Here is a 5948-nt window from a genome sequence, read left to right on the forward strand (position 1 = left end):
TGTACATACTCCCTCCCATACCCCAATCATGACTCATCTCAGCCCCCAAACCCCCATACAAGTCAACATTCTCAAGCACCCAAGAACACCCATCAAAATTGGTCAATTGATTAAGCCTTCAACAAGAAAGTGATTGTTTTGATCGTCCTTTACATGCTAGTATCAATTGATTGTGTTTTTAAGGTATAATTCATAACCCTAATTTCTCTAGATCAGTTTTTTGTTCAGTTTCATAGTGTAATCAAGTCTAGTGCTCAATTGATGATGTTTATGGTTGTCGTTTATCGTTTAATTGCTCGATTGATATTGATTGCATGAAAAACGAATTTGTATTTTATGAATCTGATAAAACTGACTTATGAACTGATCTCATAATGTGTTTAGATGAATTGGTCTCGAAAAACTAAAAATTTTAGGCTGTATGCATATTTTCGTTATCGTATGCTCAAGTTATGTGTAATCGAAGTTCTCGTGAGGGTTTACATGATATACGAATTTTCTGAGTTGTGTGCTTTATGATTTGGCTAATGAAAAGTGTAAAAATGTAATCCTTGTGAAAAATCATGAATGTTAGACTTAATATTTTCGTCAAAAGCTTTTGTGATGCTCTCGGTGCGTCAAAACGAAGATTCATGTTTTAAAGAGAGCTGAAACTGTTTTTGAATGTGAAAGAAAATCTCTAGAGTGAACTAGAAATTGATTGAGGTTTTGATCTTCTAGAATATGTTATTTTTGTGTTTCTTGATGTATTCCATTTATATTCTAACTTGCAAAAATGTGATTTGCCATGAGTTAAAAGCTTGACTAAATGATATGTATGTTTGTTGACTAAAACTGAAGGATCTGTAAATATTGGTTAAACTGTACAAATTGGCTAAAGAGATGACTTTGATTATTTTATTACTAAAACTTTGAGATATCTGGAGTAATTTTCAATTAGCCGTTCGTCAAAATCTATTTTCAATATTTTTTTAGAAATGTTTCAAAACTGACGCGCGTGCTGAAACTGATTTGGTAAACCGTAACTACACCTTTTCTGAAACACGACTTTTAGATATCGTACGAGGCTTTGGCTGGACGTTTTGGAATCTATTTTGAGTCTAGTTATGATCTGGAGTTTTCCATGTTTTCATGACTTATGTGCTAAGAGTTATACTCGTGTCTTTCTATGATGTGCTTATTTTAAGGACATGCGTTAAACTGCGAATGTGCAATTTGCTTAACTATGAGCTGTAAAGTGATAATTGACCTAGGTTTGACATGTTGACCATTTTTGCATGACCTAATGAGATGTTTGACTTTAGTTGACCACTTTGACCGAGTTGACTTTTGGTTTGACTTTTGTTGACTTGCTTGGACTAGTTGACTTTTAATTGCTTGTTGAGTCAGTCTGAGAACTAGGACTTTGCGTACACTATGGGTTGACATAGTGTGACCTATATGTATACGTAAGATGACCTATTTAACTAGGTTGCGTTGTTCGGTCGTGATTGTTCGACTACAATACGATTTGCTAAGATATTTCAATGCTTTTGCTAAGGTGAGTCTACAGTCCCATTTTCACTAACATTTTTGGAATGAGATACATGCTGCTTTTGAAACTGTTTCTTAAACTATTTTTACAGCTGTTTTACATATTAGGCACAAGTAACTTAAACACATACATATGAGTTCAGATCAGAAATCCCTTAGCTTGATTATATTAATTACTTTAAGTAAGCTCCACTTATAGGGACGGTACTGTTAGGCTTGACAAACCTCGCCTCAACGTACGGGGTGCTTATCTTTTTGTAACTTGTACATCTGATCAGTGTATGCTTAGAAAGGGTAAAAGGAAGACGTGTAGCGCTTTAGCTACCTACGGGTTAAAGTCTTATAATCAAGTAATCATGATAAATATATACTTTTACGAAGCTTTTCAGAAATCTCGTGGCCTAACTTACGATGAATGTTACTTAAACATGATGTTTACAAACTTGAAACTAGACATGGTAATGTCTACAAATAGATGAAACAAAAAGAACTTTTTGATGTCACTCACAGTTGAAACTTGACATCTTACAAACAGTTTATTACTTAGCATTTGCTATATGTAAACTTTTGAGATTAAACTTTAGTGGTATATTCTGATAAACAATTTTGATAACTGATTTTCGACAAACGATTTATGAAAACTATTTTATGAAACATACGAGAACTATTTACTCAAACCTGTAGATTCACTCAACTTTATGTTGATCCGTTTTGCATGTTTTATCTCAGGTATTAGTTGCTTCCGCTATAGAACATTGTTGTTTGGTAGAAGTCAAGCCGAGCACTGGGACCAGAGTTAACATTCCGTTAATGGATTTTGACGGGGTGTTATATACGGCAGTTTTCCAAAGGATATATCCCGAAAAAATACACGATTTAAAAAAACGGTGACCAAATCGGAGCTATGAGTCAAAAGATACGATAGATCTAACATTTTCGCCAAAGACACAAAACACCAAGCACCACGAACCGTCGATGTTGTTTGGTGTGTGGTACGAATTTGTGAAGAAAGATATCTTTTTCAGAATCTAGACGACCTCGAATGGCAAGCATGTTGCCATTTTAGGGTGATCTTGAGAATTTCAGCACAATCTGAAACCGAAGGTTATGCGCCCGAGGTCTCGTTTCGAAAAATATTTGGGACAAACCGCCTACGATAGATTGCCAAAGGATAGATCCCGAAAAAATACACGATTTAAAAAAACAGTGACTAAATCGGAGCTACGAGTCAAAAGATACGACAGATCTAACATTTTGGCCAAAGACACAAAACACCAAGCACCATGAACCGTCGGTGGTGTTTGGTGCGTTGTGTGAATTTGCGCGGAATGATGTCTTTTTCGGATTCTAGAAGACCTCGAATGGAAAGAACGTGCAGAGAGTCTTGCTCGTTCGGCCGTTTTAGGGTGATCTTGAGAATTTCGGCACAATCTGAATCCGGAGGTTATGCACCGCCAAATGGTACTCCATCTGGCGGCGCATATTAATGATTTAAAAAAGCGTGTTTAATGAAGTGACATTAGATTCAAAATTATATGCGTTATACATAACAACATTGCGATTGAAATAATAGGCCTTAAAACTATATATACCATGCTAAGTCATGCATACACAAAACTAATAATACGATATAAATTAAAAACGTTCAAAGAGAACATTAAAAATGAGTAAAATGTCTTTTTTTGGCATCATGACGACCTCTAATGTCAAGACACCATCCAGGAGTCTTGATTTTAGGGTCGTTTTAGGGTGATCTCGAGAATTTCAGCACAATCTGAAACCAAAGGTTATGCGCCGCCAAATGTTACTCCATTTGGCGGCGCATATTAGTGATTTAAAAAGCATGTTTAATGAGGTGACATAAAATTCAAAATTATATGTGTTATACGTAATTACATTGTAAGTGAAATAATTGGCCTTCAAACAATATGTACCATGCTAAGTCATGCCTACAGAAAAGGAATAATACAAATGAAATTCAAAACGGTCAAAATCGAAAAAGGCAAAATTGAAGGCTTTCGAGGTCTCGTTTCGAAAAATATTTGGGACAAACAGCCTACGGTAGATTGCCAAAGGATAGATCCCGAAAAAATATATGATTTAAAAAAACAGTGACTAAATCGGAGCTACGAGTCAAAAGATGCAATAAATCTAACATTTTGGCCAAAAACACAAAACACAAGCACCACGAACCGTCGGTGGTTTCTGGTGCTGGTGCGAATTTGCGAGGAAAGATGTCTTTTCGAAATCTAGACGACCTCGAATGGCAAGCACGTTCATAGAGTCTTGCTCGTTCGGCCATTTTAAGGTGATCTTGAGAATTTCAGCACAATCTGAAACCGAAGGTTATGTGCCGCCAAATGGTACTCCATCTGGCGATGTATATTAATGATTTAAAAAAGCGTGTTTAATGAAGTGACATTAGATTCAAAATTATATGCGTTATAATAATTGCATCCCGAGTGAAATAATAGGCCTTAAAACTATATATACCATGCAAAGTCATGCATAACCAAAACTAATAATAGGATATAAATGGAAAACTTTTAAAGAGAATATTAAAAATGAGTACAATGTCTTTTTTCGACATCCTGACGTCCTCGAATGTCAAGACACTATCCAGGAGTCTTGATGTTATGGTCGTTTTAGGGTGATCTCGAAAATTTCAGCACAATTTGAAACCAAAGGTTATGCGCCGCCAAATGTTACACCATTTGACAGCGCATATTAGTGATTTAAAAAGCGTGTTTAATGAAGTGACGTTAGATTCAAAATTATATGTGTTATACATAATTACATTGTAAGTGAAATAATAGGCCTTAAAACAATATGTACCATGCTAAGTCATGCATATAGAAAAGGAATAATATGAATGAAATTTAAAATGGTCAAAATCGAAAAAGGCAAAATTGAAGGCTTTCAAGGTCTCGTTTAAAAAAATATTTGGGATAAACCGCCTATGGTAGATTGCCAAAGGATAGATCCCGAAAAAATACACGATTTAAAATAAAAACGTTGACTAAATCGGAACTGCGAGTCAAAAGATACGATAGATTTAACATTTTGGCCGAAGACACAAAACACCAAGCACCACGAGCCGTCGGTGGTGTTTGGTGCGTGGTGTGAATGTGCGCGGAAAGATGTCTTTTTCGGAATCTAGACGACCTCGAATGGCAAGCACGTTCAGAGAGTCTTGCTCGTTCTGCCGTTTTAGGGTGATCTTGAGAATTTCAGCACAATCTGAATTCGAAGGTTATGCGCCGCCAAATGGTACTCCATCTGGCGGCGCATATTAATGATTTAAAAAAGCGTGTTTAATGAAGTGACATTAGATTCAAAAATTATATGTGTTATACATAAGTACATTACGATTGAAATAATAGGCCTTAAAACTATATATACCATGCTAAGTCATGCATACACAAAATTATACCATATAAATTGAAAACGTTCAAAGAGAACATTAAGAATGAGTTAAATGTCTTTTTTTGGCATCCTGACAACCTCGAATGTCAAGACACTATCCATGATCCATATTTCACTTATGGTAATGACGGGTTTCCCGCGGATCGCTAATCATAAGCTATTTAAGAAGGTAACTATATTACCAATTTCATCCATTATGAAACTCTTAGATTTCTGCGGGATTTAATGATAATACATTATATCACTTACCATGTTTAACCCTTCTACCCTAATCCTCTCTTGTGACGGGTTTGCGCACAACCAAAAGTTTAGATTGTAAACCGTTTGTGATAGATACACGTGAAATCCGGACCAAGACACTCGGGTATCGCGAAAATCACCTCACCTTTCCCAGCACCCAATTAAAGTCCGGCTCAAGACTCTCGGGTATCGCGAACTCTAACAGGTAGAAGGTTCGGATGTGTGTACTACTCATGGATAGCGTAAAGTTTATATTTAAAACCGGTTTTTGATTTCTTTGGGCAAAAGTAGTGTTAATTATACCATTTTAAAACATTTGCTAATTTAGTATTGCGTGATGCGTTTGTTAAACTAATTTTAACCAAACCGTTTTATATGATTATTGTCCTTTTATTTCAAAACAATTTTCTAGCTAGAATGGCATAGACAAATAATAAAACAATAATAACCATAACACGCAATATCGGTAGTATACCTCAAATCCTACGCGTTCTTCCGGTGAGACAACACACAGAAAAACAAGGTCAACTTGGGACATAAACCTTGTGTGAGAATAGGCTCCCACTAAATCCGCCATCTCCATTATATGCTCGGATGGGCCGCTTTGTGAACATCATCTTCGTGATTCCAATCTTGGTTGCACTTTCTTTGTATACATTTACAAAATAAAACTATTCTATTTTCTATGCTATTACAAATACAATATGAAAATAGAATATGACATGCAAGTCGTTTAATAAATTATGACA

This window comes from Rutidosis leptorrhynchoides, chromosome 9 (genome assembly GCF_046630445.1).
Source record: "Rutidosis leptorrhynchoides isolate AG116_Rl617_1_P2 chromosome 9, CSIRO_AGI_Rlap_v1, whole genome shotgun sequence".
NCBI classification, from domain to species: domain Eukaryota; kingdom Viridiplantae; phylum Streptophyta; class Magnoliopsida; order Asterales; family Asteraceae; genus Rutidosis; species Rutidosis leptorrhynchoides.